Source organism: Triticum dicoccoides, chromosome 3B (genome assembly GCF_002162155.2).
Source record: "Triticum dicoccoides isolate Atlit2015 ecotype Zavitan chromosome 3B, WEW_v2.0, whole genome shotgun sequence".
NCBI lineage: Eukaryota > Viridiplantae > Streptophyta > Magnoliopsida > Poales > Poaceae > Triticum > Triticum dicoccoides.
The window spans coordinates 835,773,556-835,798,306 of NC_041385.1; positions in this window are offsets into that span (position 1 = coordinate 835,773,556).

A 24,751-nucleotide genomic window follows, 5' to 3' on the forward strand; every position below is an offset into this window, starting at 1 on the left:
GAAACCTTGAAGTCACCCGAGGGGATTGGCAGGCTATGGAAAAATAGTTCCTTCGGCTCCATTATCGTCGCCTTCCCCATGTCCACCTTTTAGTCGCCGATGGTGTACAATATGGTGCACGGGGTTTCGTCGGCCTGCAAAGAAAAGTCTACTACATGAGACATCCGAAAGGCAACGAAAACGAGAGATTATACATTTATTGAAGAGGGCCGGTGTGACAGATTCCATGAGGGCGTCGAGCTCAGCCAAAGACAAAGCATCGCCGAGCACATCCGGTGCCGGAGCCGGAGCCGGTGTGGGAGAAGGTGCAGCTGCAGATGCTGGTGCAACACTAGTCGAGCTGCTCCCAAGAAGTCAGCAAGGGGAAAGTCCGCCACATTTTTTTCTGGATTTTGCCTGCTCCAATTGAAAATGGCTGGAACCAAGGTAGTGGACATATCTACAAGCACCTATTTTGCGGCAGCTACCACTTATGCGACTATCTCAAATGATTTCTTCTCAACCGCAATCTCAACCTTCTTGTCGATGTTTTCTTCAGTTAACCTCTGTCTTTCCTTTCTCTCCTCCATGGTCTCACGGTAGTACTTCTTCAATGTGGCGCCGTCTGCGACACCATGCACGTGTCCGTACGATGGTTGAGTCTCCACCGGGAGTCCTTTCAATATGTTCAACGCCCGGTTGAATGGAGTGTCCTACTTAGGCCTCGCCAACGCCTTAGATGGCGAGTCGCTTTTGGCCGCAATCCTGTGCTACTCTCTCTGTAAAAGTCACAAGGATCGTTTACAAATATGAATAACGTGCAGTCGAATTGATCAGAAACTAAAATTATCAGTAGTCTCATGAACTCCGTCGTCACCGTGTTCGTCTCGAAAACCTTCTTCACTGGGTCCCAATGGTGCCAGGCCCTGAGGACGTCACGCTCCTGCGGGACGGTGAACTCCGCCAAGGGGTCTGGGATGCCCAGACTCGCGGCTTCCGCCTCCTCCTTAGCCCATATGAACCTCTTCCCACCGTAACCACGGCTTCTGAGTTGGTGGCACCCAATGTTCCTCTGTTGAAGCCCCTTCATGTACTTCGAATTTTTTTTGGCAGCTTTGGCCTCGCAAGCCGCCTTGAATATTTTAAAGTGCTCTGCCGTGATTTTTGGATTATCATTTACAATCTCGGAATAGGGTTCCTTTTTATGACGATCTGATATTTCACCCTTCCTTTCTAGGCCTCATATTATCTATCTTCTTAAGTTTCTCATCGTTGATGGTGGCGGTTGTCCGTATGATGCAGCCTATTTGATTGTCGTAGCACGTGCGTGCTTCCTTGGGCGCGATTGGCTCGAAATTGTCATCGTCCACCTCCGTGACCACCAGTCTAGTAGTCCTGAGCTTGTTAGGAAGTCATTGCCTCTTTGCTTTCGGTTATATACCTGCTCCGCTAGCCTCGGCGCCGGTCTCAGTCTCAGCGCCGGCCTCAATGTCGGTCTCAATCTTTGATGTGACAGGTGGACCCACCAACATCAACGGTTGATCGTCGGCTTCCCTTAAAAATTCTTCTACTGCCAGGTAGACGTTGTCACAGTCACCATAACCCTGTCCTTCATCGTTGCTAGCCATGTTTCCTACGATTAAATCTAGTCAATTAATTCTAGACCTAATAAAATGAATAATGACATAAAAAGGCCTATGTTTTGTAGGAACGTTGATTCCTTCCCGGTGCGGCAAATCTCGGGCACTCGATACGTCCTAGTTTGTAGCAAAAGTCATGCCGAAATCCACGGAAAATTTCGGCATGACCTTTGCTAAAAAGTGGACAAATCGAGCACCTGAAATTTGCCGGAACGGAAAAGAATCAACATTCCGGCAAAACATAGGCCACTCGGCCTCATTTCCTGGAAACAACAAAAGGCCACTTGGAGACAATCAAACCACTTCAATGAAAATATATAACATGACCACTTCAATGAAAAGATATAATCAATAATAAAAGTCTAGGAAGGGATCATCTTTAACATAAAACTTGCCTAAATTCTTTTCCTTGAAAAATAGTGGTCTTTTAAAAAATCAAAAAACTTTGCCAAATGACCTCACTAAATACTTCTCTTCCTAGGACAGAACCCAAATTATGTTGATCTAGCTATTCCTCTCTCTCACACACACATTATTTGCTCTAACCTAGCCAACCTACTTAACATAGCATGTTAACCTAACGAACCTAATTAACCTACCTATTTAACCTAGTTAGTTAACCTAGTTTACCTAGATAATTAACCTAATTAAACAAGTTAATGTAGCTAGTTCTCTGTCAAAGCCCTAAATAATATTTTGCACTAACCTAGATAATTAACCTAATTAAACTAGTTAACCTAACTAATTCTCTGTCAAAGCCGTAACTAAATTTTTGCACTAACCTAGATAAATAACCTAATTAAACTAGTTAACCTAACTAGTTCTCTGTCAAAGCCCCAACTAAATTTTTGTACTAACCTAGATAATTACCTAGTTAAACTAGTTAACCTAGCTAGCTAGTTCTCTGTCCAGTGTTTGTGCTATTCATGAGAGAGTGATAGGAGGGGTGGGGACTTATAAAGGATACCTTTGGTTGTGGCGAGGGAGGCAGCGGTGGCGAGGGAGGCACGGGGTCTCCAGTGACGGCGAGGGAGGCAGTTGTACCGAAGGAGGATCCGATGGCGTCGGCGGCGGCTACGGTAGCGTTGATGAGACCGTGCGGCTCTGGTGGCGTCGACGGCGCGCGGCTCTAGTGGCTCCGGGGGCGTGGACTTCGGCAGGAGACGGCAGCGAAGTGGGGCGACGGCGAATTGGGGAGACGGCGGCGAGGTGGGTCGAGGGATTTGGGGGAGAAGTGGTGGCTGGGGGGAAACGGTTTTTGGGTTAAGTGAAACTTAGTGGTAGCGCGTTTCGCAAAACGCGCTATAGCTAAGGTAGCTATAGCGGTTTTGATAAAATGTGCTAATGCTATAGCTATGTAATTTCCTTTTATTTTCTTATTTCCTTTTCTATTCTATAGCTGGGGTCTAGGAAACGCACTGCAGTTATATTAGCTATAGCGCCTCTTATGAACAGACGCTACTGCTACGCCTTTCTCCTTTTTTTCTCTTTTTCATTTATTTTGCTTTACATTTTATTTTTTCCTTTCTCCTTTTTCTATTTCTTTAATTTTCATTTACTTTTCTATTGGTTTTTCATTTTATTTTATTTCCATTAGCAGTAGCGCATCTCTTAGGAAACGCGCTACTACTTAGTTCCTAGCGGTAGCACGCTTCTTTCAAGCCCGCTGTCGGTGTCAAAACCGGTGGATCTCGGGTAGGGGGTCCCGAACTATGCATCTAGGCGGATTGTAACAGGAGAAAAGGGACACGATGTTTTACCCAGGTTCGGGTCCTCTTGATGGGGGTAAAACCCTACGTCCTGCTTGATTGATATTGATATTGTGGATGTTTACAAGAGTGGATCTACCACGAGATCAAGGAGGCTAAACCCTAGAACCTAGCCTATGGTATGATTGTTGTTGTTTTATGATGTCCTACGGACTAGAGCCATCCGGTTTATATAGACACCGGAGAGGGCTAGGGTTACATAGAGTCGGTTACAATGGTAGGAGATCTACATATCCATATCGCTAAGCTTGCCCTCCACGCCAAGGAAAGTCCCATCCGGACACGGCGCGAAGTCTTCAATCTTGTATCTTCATAGTCTTGGAGTCCGGTCGATGATGATAGTCCGGCCGATGATAGTTCGGCTGATGATGGTAGTCCGGCTATCCGGACACCCCCTAATCCAGGACTCCCTCAGTAGCCCCTGAACCAGGCTTCAATGACGATAAGTCCGGCGCGTATATTGCTTGGCATTGCAAGGCGGGTTCCTCCTCCGAATCATACAAGATTGTGAACACCAGGATAGTGTCCGGCTCTGCAAAATAAATTCCACATTTCACTGTAGAGAGAATAATATATACACAAGTTCAATCTGCTGACGTTTTTTGCGGCATGACATCACGCCACTACCAAGCCATTACTTGAATCGTTTTTTACTCTACCACCTCAGCGCATTTAGCGAAGCGGTTTCCTTGGCACGTCTTGTCGAAGCAGAGATCGTGTTTCCCCTTAATCCGGGATTCTCATCAATACGGACGTGGGTAACCCAACTGCACCATTGATGGTGACGCTTGGGGGATAAGCGAGTTTTACCAGGCCGGTGGGGGACGCGTAGACTTCGCCTGCCCATATAAGGGATAAGGATTCACCTTTTCACCTACGCCTTCTTCCTCCTTTGCTTATCCATCTCCGCGCACTCGAGCACCAGCGCCCAAGCCCGCACATCTCGTCTCAACCTTCCCCAGTCATGTCTGGAGCGGGAGGCAAGTGGATGACCTCCTCCGTTACAGAGGGTCGTTTTTCTTCCCCACCCCCAGGCCATTCCCACCCCCAGGCCCCATGAGAGGTTCGTTTTTCTTCCCCACTTCCTCCGTGGACTGGGTTTTCCACTTCACCCCTTTGTCCGGGGGCTCATGTTCTACTACGGCCTGGATTTCCATGATCTGGCGCCGAACTTCATCCTCAACATCTCGGCGTTTATCGTCATGTGCGAGGCCTTCCTCTGCATCCAGCCCCACTTCGGCTTGTGGCTCAAGACCTTCAATGTCAAGCCGAAGGTAGTGAAGGGCACTCAAGCGGAGTGCGGAGGCGCCATGTTGGGCAAGATGCCCAATGTCCTTTGGTTCGAAGGGGCCTTCGTGGAATCCGTCAAGGGGTGGCAATCGGGGTGGTTCTATATCACCGAGCCGCGCGACCCTAAGTGGGCGGCGGCCCCCGAGTTCAGATCTGGTATCCCCATGCAGCTCACCTCCTAGAAAGAGAAGGGCTTGCTATGGGGTAGTTCGGAGGAGGTGACTGGACTCCAAGCCTGTATCCAGAAGCTGGTGAAGAAGCTTAGGCTGGTTAACGTCATCCAAGTCATGCTCGTCCGCCGGATTCTCCCATGCCAAGAGCGGGCATTCAACCTGTGGGAGTTCAATCTGGAACAGCACCAGGCGCTGAGCGGGCTCTTCGATATAACGTACGAAGGCGCCTGGAGGGTGCTGTTTAAGGGCGCCGAAGCCCCCGCATCCGCGACTGAAGATCGCGGATTTCGCCCGCAGCGCCAAGCCGACGAGGTAAGTGATTCTACCCCTTTACGGGACACTTGCTTTTCATAGTTTGACTCTATGCGGGTTTTAATTTCCCCTTTTCCTTTGACAGGACTGGATGAGGAAGGAGGAGCAGATTATCTGCCCGGCTCCTATGCCAGAAAACCCAGTAGACGCCCGTCTAGCGAGGCTGCTGGTTCCGGCACCGCACGTGGTGCCGGAGAAGAAGGCCAAGAAGGAGGCCACGGGTGCTCGAAAGAGTTCCCGTTTTCAGGTGTCCGACGACTCCGGGGCGGACTCCTCCCCCGAAAACGAGGAGGAGAAAGAGGACTCTCTCCTAGAGGGGGGAGAGAGGAAGAAGAAGGCTTCCCCAATAGGGGAGGCCGAAGGGTCCAAGAGGGGAAGGACTATTCCCCCGGACAGCTCCGCCAACATCAACGTTGGCGAGGAAGAATGGCCTTCAAGGGCCAGGCCTCCGGCGAGATCATAAGTATCCAGATTCCTGAATGAGTTATAATTTCTTTTTCTGCGTCACATAGTGTCATTCTGATGCCGCATGCTGCCTGTAGTCCGGCCAATGATGATCTCCCCGCTTCAACGAGCGGGTCGTTGGCTCCGTCGGAGGTAGACTCCATCCTGACCGCCTCCACCCCTTGCGACACCGAGGACGCCGAGGTGGGGTCCCAAGAAGGGGCCCATCAGGGGGAGGCTCCGGAGGCACCACGAGGCGGCCTCCTGGACTTTGCGCCGGACTCCATATCAGAACCCGCAGTGGTTCCGGAGTCCGGCCGGCGGCCCCTTCACACGAAGGGCAAGACCGCGACACCGGCGGCTTCCGTCCAACCGGAGGCACCGGATAATTTGTTGGAGGCGCTCCAGAGCGCTTCCATCGAGGAAGAAAACTGCACTATTATGAGTGCGGTGATTCAGAAGGTACAGCTCGCCAAGAGCGGGCTGACCGAAGCCTGCAGTAGCCTTCTATCAGGCTTTGAGGTAATAAGTTAAAAATATGCAATGTAATACCGCATAGACAGTAGCCCCTGATGCTCGGTTCGGTGTTCGGAAAGAAAAGCCGGACTGAGGATCTGAAAAAAAAGATATACGCAGGGTTGCTAAAAAATATGTCAATATGGGTTGCAGGCTGCGCTGCTGACCTCTGCCGCACTGACTGCGGAGGTCAGTGGTTTGAAGCAGGAGCTCGAGCGGTCCGAGCAAGAGCTCGGCCGCGCCAAGAAGCAGCTCCAGGACAAAGAAGGTGAGTAACACCACTTTGAACTTGTACCTTACAGAAAAGGATTTAGGTTGCAACAAAAACTAACAAGGATAACATGGGTACTGCAGGGGCCACGAACGAGGTGGCGACCCTGAAGGAGGCCGTGTCTGTAGCCGAACGCAATGCGGCCGTGGAAAGAGCAGAGCGAGAAAAGTAGGAGGCGCGGGTGGCGGTGGTTCAGCAAGAGCTCTAGGCTCTCATGGAAAACCATGAGAGTTTGGAGCGTGACTCAAAGACTCGAGAGTCCGAGCTTGCCTCGGCTATCGAAAGTGCCAAGACTACCAAGGTCGATGCCCATAAGTCCCTTCAGGAGATTGAGTTGGTGAGGAAGATAGCGGCGGGTAAGGCATTTTTCATGCAGAGCAAGCATGTGAATGTAAATTACTTGTTACTTACCCGTATTCGGAGCTCTCGAGGGGCATTTGCAGATCTGCCTCGCAGTGTATCTGGTGCCGCCGCATTCTATCGAGTCGAGGAGGGGAGCTCAACAGAGAAGGTCTTCTGGTCTCAGTATGCTGAGGCCGGCCATCCGGTGCCCCCTAGCGACCAGCTGAAGCAGCTGGTCGAGCTCCACAAGGCGGCCGAGCAGGCCATGAAGTGCCTCATAGTCCGGCTGTGGCCTGCAGAGGCCATGACTGGGAGCTACTTCAGCCTCGTGCGACGGTTGGTGGATGCGTGCCCCTGGGTGGAGGTTATTAAGCGCTCCGCCTGTATTGAAGGTGCTCGTCAGGCCCTTGCCCGCGCAAAGGTGCATTGGGGCAAGCTAGATGCGGAGAAGCTAATCACTGACGCGCCACCAGCGGGCAAGGAATATCGTACGCCCGAAATGTACTATAGGACTTTCCTGAAGGGTGCCTGCAAGATTGCGGATGAGTGCCCCAGGGATGTAATTATTGAGTAAATTCGCAATGTGTTATCCTGTGCGCTGAAAACTTTGTTCATATGCACTAAGCAAAGCTTGTTAATTTAAAATATTACCTTCTGTGCGGCCGTTTATTAAATCTGAGAGATGGCAAGTCGTCAGCTTCAGCCCCCATGCCACGAGTGCTGGGGTGTTCGGGATAAACTTGAGCACTCTTGTTCCCATTTTTGGGTCCATCTAGGGAGGCGCTCAACACAACGAACAAGGCAACCGGACTTATAGTGCTTGAACACTCTCACTTAGCCATAGAATTCTATAATTTTAAATTTCGGCGAAGCCCCTAGTATTCGGAAGACCGAATTAGGGGCGCTATCCACGCCTTCGTCGGACATTATCCGGAACTTCGCTCGAAGCAGCGTAGGTCTTTAAGGACCCGAAAGGACCTCTCGAACAGCGACCAGTCTCTCACCTTATCATGACAGTCAGTTTTAGCTTTCTCCACTGAGGCGTTAACCCGGCTCAACCGGGGCGCAATCGCAGTGGTTCTCCCAGTGCTACCTTAGCCGATAGAACGGAACGTAAGGTGCCAAACATGGGAGCCGGGAAAACCCAACTATTGACCCAAGACATGATTCGGAGCCGATTCATATAATCCTATAAGTTCGGGGTGCCGCACTTGTGAAAGTGTTCGGACTTTATCACACCATAATGCGGGGAACATAAGCCCCTGGCATATTTGGCCGTACCAAAATGTACGGATGCAACATGTCGTAAATGAACATATATATATAAGGTAATGCAATTATGGGCAAAAAGTGCTGCATTTTATTCGAGAAGATCTGTTATCAGTACGGAATGATACAAATAGTGCGGAAAGCAAGGGATTGGACGAATTAAAGGCGTCTCCCTCTAGGGGTAGGCCGCGGAATGGTGTATTTAACAAATTTAATGCTCGTAATGGAGACCACCTGAGTGTTCGTCACGGCCTTTGTCCCTCCCTAGCTGTTGCATCATGAGTTCGGCAGATTCGCCGCCGGACAGAGTTCTGTATAAAAAAGAAAAATAAAAGATAAAAAGAGCGACACACTTGGGTGCCCCTGGTGTGGTCGAACCGCACTCTGGGTCTGTTGTGGTTGTGCCTCTCCCCCTATGCCCATGGTATCTCTAGGGCGTAATTATGTACGCGGAGAGTTTGTCTTACAATTGAGCGAGGGCTGGGGTTGAGGCCGCATTGCTACGCGTGCTCGGAACGTGCCAGGTGGTCTTGGTTGATGTTGCTCCGGGCGCGTTTGGCCGTGTCCGGTCATTTAACGGCCGGACTCGAAAATTGCCTTAAAAGGCTGCTCTGTACTTCTGCCGTGAGAGCCGCTGTATGTTCCTCCGTTCGGAGGGAGCGTTTCGTGTTTCCATTGACCGTGATGACTCCACGAGGGCCTGGCATCTTGAGCTTAAGGTATGCATAATGCAGCACCGCGTTGAATTTTGCAAACGCGGTTCGTCCGAGCAGAGCGTGATAGCCACTGCGGAACGGGACTATGTCGAAGATTAACTCCTCGCTTCGGAAATTATTCGGGGGTCCGAAGACCACTTCCAGTGTAACTGAGCCTGTACAACTGGCTTCGACACCTGGTATGACGCCTTTGAAGGTTGTCTTTGTAGGTTTAATCCTTGAAGGGTCTATGGCCATCTTGCGCACTATATCCTGATAAAGCAGGTTCAGGCTACTGCCGCCGTCCATCAGGACTCTCGTGAGGTGAAATCCGTCGACGATTGGGTCTAAAACCAATGCGGCGAATCCGCCATGGCGGATACTGGTCGGATGGTCTCTTCGATCGAAAGTGATTGGGCAAGAGGACCATGGGTTGAATTTTGGGGCGACTGGCTCCATCGCGTATACGTCCCTTAGTGCACGCTTCCGCTCCCTCTTGGGAATATGCGTTGCGTATATCATGTTTATCGTCCGAACTTGAGGGGGGAATCCCTTTTGTCCTCTGTTGTTCGGCGGCCGGGTCTCTTCCTCGTCATCGCTGTGTAGCCCCTTGTCACTGTTTTCGGCGATTAATTTGCCTGCCTGCTTGAATACCCAACAATCTCTGTTGGTGTGGTTAGCTGGCTTTTCGGGGGTTCCATGTATTTGACAGGAGAGGTTGAGTATTCGGTCCAAATGGGACGGGCCCGGAGTGGTTCTTTTGAATGGCTTCTTCCGTTGACCGGGCTTGGAGCCTCGGAATCCGGCGTTGACTGCCGTATCCTCATTGCTGTTGCCGTTAATGCGGAGTTTGTTTTTGTTTCGACGCAACCTGCCATTGCGGTCCTTGCTATCCGGACTGCCAGCGTTTTTGCTGAGGTTGTTGCTGCGAGCTAGCCAGCTATCCTCGGAATCATGAGTGATGTGAGGGCTGCCAAGGATTTCGGCTTCTCCTGTCCTAGGTGCCGGGCCAGCCACTCGTCGCGGATGTTATGTTTAAAGGCAGCGAGGGCCTCTGCATCCGGATAGTCGACGATTTGATTTTTCTTTGTTAAGAACCGTGTCCAGAATTGCCTGGCCGATTCATCTGGCTGCTGGATTATGTGGCTTAGGTCATCTTCGTCCGGTGGTCGCACATACGTGCCCTGGAAGTTGTCGAGGAATGCGGCTTCTAGGTCTTCCCAGCATCCAATTCACTCTGCGGGCAGGCTGTTCAGCCAATGCCGAGCTGGTCCTTTAAGCTTGAGCGGGAGATATTTGATGGCGAGAAGATCGTCGCCGCGGGCCATATGTATATGGAGGAGATAATCCTCAATCCAAACCGTGGGGTCTGTTGTTCCATCGTACGATTCGATACTAACGGGTTTAAACCCTTCAGGGATTTGATGATCCATTATTTCGTCAGTGAAGCATAGTGGGTGTGTGGCGCCTCTGTATTGAGCAATATCGCGACGTAGCTCGAGAGAGCGTTGTCTGCTGTGTTCGGCCCGCCGGAGTAGTTGTATCCGGCGCAACAGTATTCGTCGTGGGTCTTGGGGCGCCCACGTGATCCATAGATAGATCTGGATTGTATTGCCTTGTCCTCCAATATATCTCGCAAGTCGGGCGCGTTCCCCCGTGGCTTCATGCTTTTTGAGCGATGCCGGGGTACGGTTTTGGTGGAGGATTTGCATGCCTCTCTGTCGCGGCCACGAGGTGGTCGGTCTGCCGTATTGTGCGCTGGTGATGCAGGTTTGTACGCTTCCTCCTCTAGTCGGGGGAGCAACTTGCGTTTTGGGTAACTTTTGGAGGGGCGTTCGAGTTCATACTCTTCGGCCGCGAGGACCTCGGTCCATCTGTCGGCCAGTAGGTCTTGATCAGCTTGAAGCTGTTGCTGCTTTTTCTTTAGGCTGTTTGCCGTGGCCATTAGCCTGCATCTGAAACGCTCTTGTTCGACGGGATCCTCAGGCACGACGAATTCGTCGTCGTCGAGGCTTTCCTCGTCTCCTGAGGGAGGTAAGTAATTATCATCCTCGACCTCGTCGTCTGCCGCCCTCTCGTGAGGGCTTGCTTCTGCCTCCTCCTATGCTGGATCGTGCTGGAGGGGGTTGTCTTCGGCACTTTCCGGGGTGCTATTATCTCGTGTGCCGGAATCTCCATTCTTGCTGTGGCGGGATTTACAGCGGCACCGCTAACGTCGGCGCTTGGGCTATTTCTTTAAGGAATCGGCCTCCGCTGCTTCTTCGCCGTCCCCATCTTTTGGGGTGACCACCATGTATATGTCGTATGACGAGGTGGTCTTCCAGTGTCCTGTAGGCACTGGTTCTTGATAGTCTCCGGCATCGTTGTCCATACTGTCGATGTCTTCGGAGTCGTAGTCGAGTACGTCGGTTAGACCGTCGACGGTGGCTACGAAGTGGGTGGTGGGTGGGTTCTGAATTTCTTCGTCGTCCGCGTCCCAACCGTCCTGGCCGTAGTTCGGCCAGGGCTCTCCGGATAGCGAGAGATGCTTCAGCGAATTTAAGATATCGCCAAAGGGTGAGTGCTGAAATATGTCCGCAGTGGTGAATTCCATGATCGGCGCCCAAACGGATTCGACTGGCAGGGGCGAAGGAGGTTCGGAGTCCGGCAGAGAGTCCGGCACCTTGGAGTCGTGAGCTTTGTGCGGGACAAGGTAAGTGTTCAGCTCCATCGCCGTAGAAGTTGCAGCTCCCGAGGCGGTGTCCAGCCATCCGTCCTTGATCTGAGCGATCGGCTCCGGACTATGGGTCGGAGCGGATTCATGTGCGGCCTCCAAGGTGCTGTCCGGCGGCAGAGTTAGGTCATGCCCATCGTGACAGCACGGATATCGGCCGTGAAGTTTAGGCTCCCAAACCTAACCTGGCGGCCAGGGGCGTAGCTTTAGATCTGCTCCAGAGGGCCAAGTGAGTTGGCCCGCAGTACGAAGCCGCCGAATACGAAGATCTGTCTGGGGAGAAAAGTCTCACCCAGGACTGCGTCGTTGTAGATTAAAGAGACCATCAAGCCTATCGGTGACGACACAAAGGAACTCTCAATGAAAGCACCAATGTCGGTGTCAAAACCGGCGGATCTCGGTAGGGGGTCCCGAACTGTGCGTCTAGGCGGATGGTAACAGGAGACAAGGGACACGATGTTTTACCCAGGTTCGGGCCCTCTTGATGGAGGTAAAATCCTACGTCCTGCTTGATTGATATTGATATTGTGGATGTTTACAAGAGTGGATCTACCACGAGATCAAGGAGGCTAAACCCTAGAAGCTAGCCTATGGTATGATTGTTGTTGTTTTATGATGTCCTACGGACTAGAGCCATCCGGTTTATATAGACACCGGAGAGGGCTAGGGTTACATAGAGTCGGTTACAATGGTAGGAGATCTACATATCCGTATCGCCAAGCTTTCCCTCCACGCCAAGGGAAGTCCCATCCGGACACGGGGCGAAGTCTTCAATCTTGTATCTTCATAGTCTTGTAGTCCGGTCGATGATGATAGTCCGGCCGATGATAGTTCGGCTGATGATGGTAGTCCGGCTATCCGGACAGCCCCTAATCCAGGACTCCTTCACCCGCTACTGCTATCCGTAGTTTATCGTCTTAGCGACGGGAATATTAGTAGTAGCGCATTTACATGTGCACGCGCTAGTGCTAGAATTTTATCTGTAGCGCGCTTTTACCTCACGCGCTACTGCTATCTAGCACCAGCGCCCTTTTTGACACACGTTACTACTAATTTTTTGTGTATAAGGTTTTCCCTAGTAGTGTTAGTGGGCCCTAACCCACAGGTCTTTCCCAGGATCTTACCCGACTCTTCTAAGTATTCCGGAGTTATTCTCAAATTCTTGTCAAAGTGTGACGTAAGAATGGATTCCATCAGTCACTTGCCTTCTCTATGATCGATGTCAAATTATTTTCATCTTTGGTTCAACCCTTCCTCTTTTCCTTTTTCTGGAGTGTCTCAATTTTGGTGGTATTCCTAGTCATCATTCTCAACATTTGAAGACCGAAGAAGAGTTTCTCCTAAATCTTGTCCGTTCTCTTGAAGATTCGTGGTTCCAGCTTCTTCTTATCCTCTCAAATTATTCCATCTGTCAGATATTCTTTTCTTACCCATCCGGAGTATGCCAGGAACTATTTTCTGTTTCATTGCACCGAAGGCCATCATTCTAGAAGAATTCTTCATCCTCATATTCTAGCTAGCAAATCATGTCTTCTCCTCCCGTTGGTTCTTCTTGGTGGTATTGTTGGTCACTTGTTTCAGCTAGATCCAGTCAATGTAATTCTTGCACTTTTAGCTTGTCCCTGAGCTGCATATGATGCATTGGAGGTGATCCATCTATCTTCTCGGGTCTTCATATTCTCATTATACTCCGATTCAATGGGTTGTGAACTATACCACGGGGTATTATAGCGGTTCACAGCAGTGCGTGTTTCACTATACCGGTTCACTACAGCAGCGGTTTACTATAGCCTCTGCTTCAAATACTTGTGAGCATTTTTTGAGAAAGTTAGCAGTGTTTAAAAACTTATGAACATTTTCTGAAGAAATATGAAGAAATTTCGAAATTCCAAACGATTGTTTCAAAAAAATTAATATTTTTGAAAGCGTGAACAATTTAAAATTTGAGTACATTTGTTAATCCAAAATGTTTTTTGGAAAACGCAAACACTTTCTGAAAACATGATTTTTTTCGAAATTACAAATGATCTTAGAATATATTGAACATTTTTGAAAATTTGTGCTTTGTAGAAAGAACAGGAAGGAAAAATAAAAAGGAACAAAACTGAGAAGAAAACAGGAAAACCCTATTTAGAAACCAACTAGAAGGTTCTCGAAACCGGTAAAAACACTAGCTCTCCTAGTTTTCACTGGTTTTGATATTTTTTTCCATGTTTTTATTTATTTCCTTTCTTAATTTTCATTTGATTTTGGCTATTCTCTCATGAGGGTAGGGCTCGAGACCGCATGTTATTCCTTCCATGCGTGCTACTACCAAATTTTGAAACACAATTTTTTTATGTAGTTGCAACTTTTATGTGCTTAGGACATGCTAATAAGTTCTGACCTCATATTCTGTTTTTATAGTTGGGAGTGAATTTTTTCACAGTATAATCCCATTGATTATATCTAAACATATATTAAACCGCACCACAGGGATTTAGATTTCCTCCGTAGATGTAGATGTGCTTAGAATGAAAGTTATGTCATATTAGAACACTTGTGCAACAACATAGCTATTGCCAGATGTTTGCATATGGTGGATGGTATAGTTAACTCAGGGCAAAGCCACATCATACTCTCACAATTACTGACGGTATAAATAAATTTTTACACGAAGCTGGAATAGCTTAGTTGGCTAGAGCGTGTGGTTCAAGCCCTCCTTCTAGCGTAATATTATTATTATTATTATTATTATTATTATTATTATTATTGCGAATTCTACAATTTCTCTCTTTTTTATTTTTAGTAAATTCACACCATTCCTATCTTGTTTTTGTAAATTGGTCATTGTCTTCTTTCTACAATCCTAACATTAGTTGCTCTTCCTGTATTCATCCGAGTCTAACTTTCTTTACATTGTCAGCTGTAACATTGCATGCTTGGGCATGGATCAGAGGTCTATTAGCTTAGCTAGTAATGTAGTAGTATCCTTGATCAAAGCATGTGTTTCGGTGGCCTGCACGTCTGCCTCTTGCGGTCTTTGCAGCGCATCCAGCATGCACGGCTAGCTATATATCGGACCAGTACTGCTGCGGTTGTTAGACTAGGAGCACGATGGAGGCTAGCTATATAGCCGCTCTTTATTATTTATTTTTTTGTGAATTTACACAATTTCTCTCTTTTTGATTTTTAGTAAATTCACACCATTGCTATTTCCGTGGACAGTATGATGGAGTATGATGAGTGACTCCAGTATGATGACGCACTGAAAGGCCATGGAGCATGCGTGCGCCCGAGCATGCATATGCAATTAGTTAGCCGCTTCCAATCCATATCCAAATGTGTCCGTCCATCAGATTGAAAGCGGCACCAAGCTAGCTAGAAAGCGCAACAACTGTCTACCTACCTACCTTGAGCCTCTTCTGTCATGCAGAAAATGGTTTCCACATAACTTACTAACCTGACAGGCACGTCCGGTCACCGCATTTGAGAAATAGGTGTCAAGACGATGAGTGTCTATCACCCTTTGGGCATCGAGAGTGTGTTCTCCCTCTCCTCTCCGTCCAGTAAAACGACTGACCGAGCATTATTACTTTAGCGACAAAAACACGATTAGTTCTTTATTCCCCCAGTCAAATAAATCCGCCGCGGTCTCCATTTTGTGAGTAAATACACTAGCTAGAGATCACAAAACTTGTGCAGTGGGTGCACTCTAGTCACACTTGCGTGAAAGTCACAAAATCAGATCACCCAACTCAAATTTCGGTTGCATCTAGATCACAACCGGAAAACCAGAACGCCCACCAGGGCCTTAATCTGTGTCTAGGTCCTCGTGATTCACCATTTGCAGCATGACCACCCATGAAGGGGTAAGCAAGAACGGAAAGATACATGAGCCCATGCCCTAAATCACTGCATTTAGGCATGCTAGAAGTTCTGGGGTTGCCCCGAGGCTCTGGGGACCGGATGTTCCAGGGTAGAATTTGGGGTAGTTCTTGGATGTTTATAAGGCTTGCAAGTGTTGGCGCAGGCGAGGCCGAGAGATCCGGAATAGTCCAAAAAGTTCGGGGCATGTTTCAGGATTTTCCGAAAGGTTGGCGAGGTCACGTAGTGGTATGCCCGGAAGTTCCGAGCTGGATGGTCAAAAGTCTAGGGTTTCCATGAGTCTTCTCCTTGGTGCATTTCGGCATCGCTTTCATGGTGAATGCAATTTCGGATTAGTTTATGTTTTTGCAACAATTCTAACATGCAGGACGCATGTTCATCTTCTCCAACTTGCATGGTGAATAATAATAATTTTAATCATGATACCTGAGCCAGGACTAGGGCTAATCTTGATATGCTATTTGGATAAATACACTTTTGTGAAATTGCACTTCTCTCCATGTTTGCAGGCAAGGCACTGTTACATATCCAACCAAATTATAGTTACAATTTTTGTCTTTCACATTTCCCTATGTAGGCTTATGGTTATAGATGGCTTGGGCAAAATATTGATTTATACATTGTTCGATCATATGAATGTTTATGGCACAATTATGTAATTGTTTGTACACAAGCCTTAGCTGCAGATAATGTTGATGGAAGTATGATGCATATATGTTCTCCACATTCGAAAAAGCAGGTAAGTTCTATGGAGATAGCTGGAGCGATGCCTTTTCTATTTAGAATGTGTATATCATGACGTGTGGTTGTATTTGATGCATTCACCTATCATTAGTAATGATGTTGAATCCTCCTAATTTAATCTCATATATACCTTTGCATGTTATTCTCTATGATCCTAATGAGAAATTCGACAAGAAATATTTTCTAATCGGGAGAGGTTTCTTCATCAGTTTTGTGAGAAGTACAATATTGAACAAATGTTTTTCTTTCTTATGTTTTCAATCAATGTATAATCTAGCAACCTCAATTGCAAAAATAGACAATTGTACTTGATGGACAACAATGGATGGCTGACATCTAATAGATGCGATCTCCTTTTTGCTTAAGTCAAATATCTTTAAAATTTTACACTCACTCACCTTATTAATCCTTTTGATCTTCATAGAGGATATGTTTGTGAGATGTTAATCCCAGTCTTGTATTATTAAGTCGCTATTCATCGGTCCATGTTTTGCAGATCAATTTTGACAAAGTATATTGTTTGCTTGAACTTATACTCTGATCAGGAACCAAAATAAGTCTTTATCAATGGAAACTAGAAGTTTAATACCTATTCAAAGGTAAAAACTAAAATAAGTCTTTCTTACTATCGAGGCACTATTACATGCTATGATACTCCGAGACACTATTTTAGTTTAGTTCACATGAATCATGTTGATACTCAAGCATTATTGATATTTTTACTCTGGCCATCCATCCACATGACCCAGACTGCTAACAACAGAAAGTCTTTTCTCTTTGCTATTACATTTTTTACCAAGGATTTTTTACCAACGATTTCAGGTTCTTATTAGTTTCTACGATAGTTTTAATAATTCTAAAAAGAGAACCCGCAACAACGCGCGGGGTATCATCTAGTTCCACAAAGAATTGTCACAGGCTATAGAGTGGTAATTGATTATAGAAAATTAAACAAAGCAAATAGAAAAGATCATTACCCTCTTCCTTTTATTGATCAAACATTAGAAAGGTTATCTAAGCATAGACATTTTTGCTTTCTTGATGGATATTCTTGTTTTTCACAAATACTTGTTCCACAACCTGATCAAGAGAAGACCACTTTTACTTGTCCTTTCGGAACTTATGCTTATAGATGTATGCCTTTTAGTTTATGTAATGCACCTGCTACCTTTCAAAGATGTATGACTGCTATATTCTCTCATTTTTGAGAAAAGGATTGTTGAGGTTTTCATGGATGATTTCCCCGTTTATGGGAAGTCTTTTGATGATTATTTAAGCAATCTTGATTGAGTTTTGTAGAGATGTGAACAAACAAATCTTGTCTTGAATTGGGAGAAGTGTCACTTTATGGTTAACAAAGGTATTGTTTTGGGCCATAAAATTTCTGAAAGAGGCATTGAGGTGGACCAGGCCAAGGTTGATGCAATTGAAATGTCATGTCCTAAATATATCAAAGGTATTCATAGTTTCCTTGGTCATGCTGGTTTCTATAGGAGGTTTATCATAGACTTTTCTAAAATTTATAGGCCTCTTACAAATCTATTGCAAAAGGATATTCCTTTTGTGTTTGATGATGATTGCTTGGAAGCCGTTGAAACACTAAAGAAAGCCTTAATTATTGCACCTGTTGTTCAACCACCTGATTGGAACTTGCCTTTTGAAATGATGTGTGATGGCTAGTGATTATGTTGTTGGCGCTGTTCAAGGATAAAGAATTGATAAGAAACTGAATCTTATTCACTATGCTAGTAAAACTCTAGACGGTGCTGAAAGAAATTATGCTACTACTGAAAAAGAATTCTTAGCAGTGGTGTTTGCTTGTGATAAATTGAGATCTTACATTGTTAATTCAAAAGTGACTTTTCACACCGATCATGCTGCTATAAAATATCTTATGGAAAAGAAATATACTAAACCTCGACTCATTAGATGGCTTCTTCTGCTACAAGAATTTGATTTGCATCTCACTGATAGGAAAGGAGCTGAGAACCCCATAGCCGATAACTTGTCTAGGCTTGAAAATATTCTTGATGACCCACAACCTATTAATGATAGCTTTCCCAATGAACAATTAGCTGCAATAAATGTTTCTAATAGTACACCTTAGTATGCTAACTATGTTATTATATTGTTGCGAAATATATACCGCCTAGCTTCACATACCAAAAAAAGAAGAAATGCTTCTATGATTTAAGACATTACTTTTGGGATGGCGCACAACTTTATAAAGAAGGAGTATATGGTATTATTATACGTTGTGTACCTGAGCATGAACAGGAAAAAATCCTATGGAAATGTCACTCTGAAGCTTACGGAGGACATCACGTGGGAGACAGAACCGCTCATAAGGTACTACGATATGGTTTTTATTATCCTACTCTCTTCAAGGATGCCCATAAGTTTGTCTCGTCTTGTGATGAATGTCAAAGAATAGGTAATATTAGTAAGCATCAAGAAATGCCTATGAATTATTCACTTGTAGTTGTACCATTTGACATTTGGGGATTTGATTTCATGGGACCATTTCCTTCGTCTAATTGATATACACATATTTTTGTTGATGTTGATTATGTTACTAAGTGGGTACAATCTATTCCACCCAGTAGTGCTGATCACAACACCTCTATTAAAATTGTTAAGGAAGTTATTTTCCCGAAGTTTTGTTGATGTTGATTTGATTTCATGACTGATGGTGGTTCACACTTTATTCTTGGTGCTTTCCGTAAAATGGTTGCTAAGTATGATGTTAACAATAGAATTGCATCACCTTATCATCCTCAGTCCAGTGGTCAAGTTGAACTTAGCAATAGATAAATAAAACTAATCTCACAAACGAGTGTCAATAGGTCCCGAAAGAATGGGTCTAAGAAATTAGATGATGCACTTTGGGCTTATAGAACAACTTATACCTGACTCGGATTCCACTGTTGGGAAACATAGTATGCAATTTCAAAAGAAATCCTATGCTCACGCAAGATCTATCTAGGAGATGCATAGAAACGTGAGAGGGAGAGTGTGTCCATGTACCCTCGTAGACTGAAAGCGGAAGCGTTAACTTAATGCGGTTGGTGTAGTCGAAAGTCTTCTCAAATCAACCGATCAAGTACCGAATGCACGGTACCTCAGAGTTCTGCACACGTTCAGCTTGATGACGTCCCTCAAACTCTTGATCCATTAGAGGTACTGATAACCCACAAGTACAGGGGATCAATTATAGCCTCTTTCGATAAGTAAGAGTGTCGAACCCAATGAGGAGCTAAAGGTAGAACAAATATTCCCTCAAGTTCTACCGACCACCAACACAACTCTACACACACTTGACGTTTGCTTTACCTAAAATAAGTATGAATCTAGAAGTACTTTGTAGTTGTAACGGGATAGTTTTGCAAGAATACAAAGAGCACGTAAATATAAACTAGTGGTTGTTTAGATAAAGAAGCAATAAAGTTAGTATAGCGAGTGTGGAAAAGTGGTGGTAGGAGTTGCGAAATTGTCCTTAAGCAATTGACTACTTTACTAGACTGATAGTAAGTTTTATGTGGGAGGGGCCACTACTAGCATGTCATCCCTGACTTGGAATTCTATGCACTTATGATTGGAACTATTAGCAAGCATCCGCAACTACTAATGTTCATTAAGGTAAAACCCAACCATAGCATTAAGATATATTGGTCCCCCTTCAATCCCGTATGCATCAATTTCTATGCTAGGTTGAAGCTGCTTTTACTCTTGCCCTCGAATACATAGTCCTATCAAGATACAACTAACCCTATGGTGTGATCCACGCGCGCACTCATATGATGAGCACCAAAGGACAACAACATAATCACAAGCAAATTAAACCAATCATAGCAATTCACCAATTTGCGATAGGACAACGAAAATCTACTCAGACATCATAGGATGGCAACACATCATTGGATAACAATATGAAGCTTAAAGCACCATTTTCAAGTAGAGGTTACAGCGGGTTGCGGGAGAGTGGACCGCTCTAGATAGATGGGGGAAGGTGATGAAGATGTTGGTGAAGATGACGGAGGTGTTGGTGTAGATCAGAGTGATGATGATGGCCCCAGCGGTGTTCCGGCGCCACCGAAAGCGAGCGCGAGAGAGCCCCCTTCTTCTTCTTCTTCCTTCACCTTCCCCCTTGATGGGAGAAGGGTTTCCCCTATGGCGAGAGCCCCTACGAGATTGGACCTGTCTCTCTCTGTTTCTGCGTTCCTCCTTCTGCCCTTTCACCGTTTCTTATATTCTTGGAGATCCGTAACTCCGATTGGATTGAAACTTTGAACACGATATTTTTTTGGATATTAGCTTTCTTACGGCGAAAGAAAGGCAACAACGGCCTTACGGGGTGTCCACGAGGGTCAGGGGCGCGTCCCCCTGCCTCGTGGGTCCCTCGAGTATCATGTCGTGTTGATTCCACTTCTCAAAATTCAGATATATTCCAAAACAATTCTCCATCCAATTTTATCCCGTTTGGACTCCATTTGATATGGGTTTTATGCGAAACAAAAAACATGCAACAAATAGAAACTGGCACTGGTCACTGGATCAATATGTTAGTCCCAAAAATAGTATAAAAAGTTGCCAAAAGTATGTAAAAGTTGTAGAATATTGGCATGGAACAATCAAAATTATAGATACGATGGAGACGTATCAGCATCCCCAAGCTTAATTCCTGCTCGTCCTCGAGTAGGTAAATTATAAAGAAGATAATTTTTGATGTGGAATGCTACCTAGCATAATCTCTTGATCACCTAATCATGGCGTGAATATTAAGACACGAGTGATTCAAAGCAATACTCTATCATTTGACATTAAGACAATAATACTTCAAGCATACTAACCAAGAAATTATGTCTTATCAAAATAACATAGCCAAAGAAAGCTTATCCCTAAAAAATCATATAGTTTGGTCATGCTTAATTTTCGTCACACAAAATTCTCCCATCATGCACAACCCCGATGACAAGCTGAGCAATTGGTTCATACTTTTTAACGCGCTTCAGCTTTTTCAACCCTCGCGCAATACATGAGCGTAAGCCATGGATATAGCACTATGGGTGGAATAGCATATGATGACGGGGGTTATGTGGAGAAGACAAAAAAAGGAGAAAGTCTCACATCAACGTGGCTAATCAACGGGCTATGGAGATGCCCATCAATTGATGTCAATGCGAGGAGTAGGGATTGCCATGCAACGGATTCACTAGAGCTATAAATGTATGAAAGCTCAACAAAAGAAACTAAGTGGGTGTGCATCCAACTTGCTTGCTCATGAAGACCTAGGGCATTTGAGGAAGCCCATCGTTGGAATATACAAGCCAAGTTTTCTAATGAAAATTCCCACTAGTATTTGAAAGTGATAACTCAAGAGACTCTCTATATGAAAAACATGGTGCTATTCTGAAGCACAAGTGTGGTAAAAGGATAGAAACATTGTCTCTTCTCTCCTTTTTCTAATTTTTTTCTCTTTTTTTCTTTTTTTTTCTTTTTTTGGTAGGCTTATTTGGCCTCTCTCCTTTTTTGGGGGCTTCTCTGGCCACTTTTATTTTGATAACCTCACATGGGACAATGTTCTAATAATGATGATCATCACCCTTTTATTTAATTACAACTCAATATTACAACTCGATACTAGAACAAACTATGACTCTATTTGAATGCCTCCGGTGGTGTACCGAGATGTGCAATGATCTAGCGTAGCAATGACATCAAAAAACGGTCAAGCCATGAAAACATCATGCTAGCTATCTTACGATCATGCAAAGCAATATGACAATAAATGCTCAAGTCATGTATATGATGATGATGGAAGTTGCATGGCAATATATCTCGCAATGGCTATGGAAATGCCATAAAGGGTAGGTATGGTAGCTGTTTTGAGGAAGATATAAGGAGGCTTATGTGTGCTAGAGGGTATCGTATCACGGGGTTTGGATGCACCCGCGAAGTTTGCAACAACTCTTGAGGTGAGAAAAGGCAATGCACGGTACGGAAGAGGCTAGCAATGATGGAAAGGTGAGAGTGCGTATAATCCATGGACTCAACGTTAGTCATAAAGAACTAATATACTTATTGCAAAAGTTTATTATCCTTCAAAGAAAAGTAATACTACGCATTCCCCTAGGGGGATAGATCGGTAGGAAAAGACCATTGCTCGTCCACGACCACCACTCATAAGGAAGAGAATCAAAGAAACATCCCATGCTTCAAATTTGTCACACAACGGTTACCATACGTGCATGCTACGGGCCTTGCAAAACTCAACACAAGTATTTTTCAATTTCACAATTACTCAACTTGCACGACTCTAATATCGCCACCTGTCGGTGGGAAACGACACCTATGGGATCACAAGGATCCCTCCTACGGTTGCCGGGGCGCGGGGTTGCGAGGAGAGCAGGATTAGTAGTCAGCACAAGGATCATTTACCCAGGTTCGGCCGCGAGAATGCGTAAAACCCTAGAGTCCAGCTTTGGTGGATGTATTGAGCATTCTTGAGCTCTTGAGCTAGTCACGGTAGCGGTGTGGTTCAAAAGAGCCGAATCCTCCTCCAGCACGCCATGGGCCTCCTTTTATAGTCAAAAGGGGTTGCCACAGTGGCACGCAGGAGGTGTAAAGGTCTACAATGCTATGAGCTTATCGCCCGCATTAAATGCGCGGCTTCGGTGTCCCCTTGCTTTATCGGGGAAGGGAGCAAAGCCCGTCCTGTCCGTCGCCACTCATCCTCGCTTCGACACGCGCCCTGGCGAGTGATGCATGCGGCGCCATGTAGGTAGGCGGCAGCTGAGGTGGCACGGTGGTGGAGCCTTCACGAAGATCTACATGCCACCACGCAGGCATAGGCTGAGTTGGCCTAGAAGCGGCATGTTTCCATGCAGGTGCCTGCCCAGCTGGTTGGGCTGGCAGCTGCATGCGGAGGGCAGTGGAGATTTGGTTTGTGCGGGCCTGGCTGTGGCCCTGCCGACGCCCTTGGCAAGAGCCTTGTCGGGTGGCTCGGCAAGGGTCTTGCTGTGGCGCACTACCGTCCCCGGCAAGGATCTTACCGGGGTATTGTGGGTTTCCTTGGCTAAGGTTTCACCGAGGATCATCGTCTTCTGATCCTTATCTGATCTCATATGCTCTTTGTCTTCACAAAGATCTGCATGCCACCACGGAAGGTGCCTCCCGAGCCATAGCCCAACGTGGTTTATGATGTTGGAGGCCGTGGGTTCAAGGGTGGCTCAATCCGCTGGTGTGGGCGAGCTGCCCCGACAAGGGTCTTGCCGGGGCTACTGAGGCCGGGGAACCTGCTTCGCCCATTTGCTCTTTGTTATCTTGGCCCTTGGTGCTGTATTGTTTTGCCTTAGACTTTAGTTTTGCCTCGGTTTACCGCCCCTGCCTTGCCGCTCATGGTCGTGGCGCGTGGCTCTGACTGCCCGTGCACAAGTAAAGGGGTACAAAAGCTGTGCCCCTACTTTTGTACACCGACAGGAGCCCCCCGGCCTCGGCCATACGTAAGTGTGACACATTGTTGGTCCAGGCCCAGAAATGGTGTGCGGGCAGGCGGGGAGGTTTTCACTGCAGTAAAACTTTTCGGTCCGCTGTGCTTCCCCATGATCTGTGTTAAATGCGTGACATGGGGGTCGCACATAAGGATGATCTAGGCATGCTTGCATCATCTGTGATGGATTGTGAAGAGGCGGCTTGCGTGTCCCTTTGAGACCGCAGGGCCGCTGCTCATTTACCTTCCTCACTTGGGAACCGTCACTCCACGCGTCCCATTACACCTGCCCCTCACGCCACGTACGCCGCATGCATAGCGCAAAGAGAATGGCAGGTGCACGGGATATGGGAAGACGTGCGCGTGTGGGTTGATTCTCACGCGCCTTCAATTGGGCAGGAAGGGCGGTCCACAGCCTCGCCCGCTATTTAATGAGCCGGACTAGCTGAGAGGGGCGGTCGATCTCTGCCCCCGTCTCTTTATAAGGAGAGGGTGAGGGAGAAACGGTTCCTCTCAGTCCTCCATCCTTCGCCTCTCGTCATCTTTGCTCCTTCTTCTTATCCACCATGGCGAGAGGGCACGGTGATGCTTCATCGGTGGCGGCAAGGGTCTCCGCTCGACAGTGCATCGCTCCTCCCCAAGGCTCACGGAAGAGGAGGACATGGTGGTAGGTCGACCTCGCCTCCACCAGCAGCCCCTCCCCTGGTGAAGGGACACATCGGGGACAACCCTTATGATTTCTTCATCAGGCTGTGCCAGCCGCTGCGCCGTCGTCTTCGCCTTCCAACCCCATTTGCACGGGAGATGGAAGTGGACCTGCCGCAGGCACTACCGCTGCATATGAGGGGTTGCGGGACCAGTGGCACATAGGCCGACGTCGAGTTCCCCGCCCCTCACGTCATGTATCTTCATCGATGGTGGAAGAATTTTGCTCGCATCCATAGCCTTACGGAGGGGCTCACTCTCCATTTCAAATTAATGGAGTGGAGCCTCCTCTCCGTCAAGGTCTTTGGGCACTCCGGGACTCGCGTAAGGTGTTGCGTGGAGAGCTACTCCGACGATGAAGATCACTCCTCGAATGAGAGTGGCGAGGAGGACAGCCACAGCGACGACATGAGCAGCGGGCTGTAGGATGACAGGTCCGACTATGCGTCGAGCGTGCCGCTCCGGGGCGACACCGGCAACTCCATCATCCGCGTCGCCGGCTCCTTGAACTTCTCGGGGTCGTCTCCTTGGGC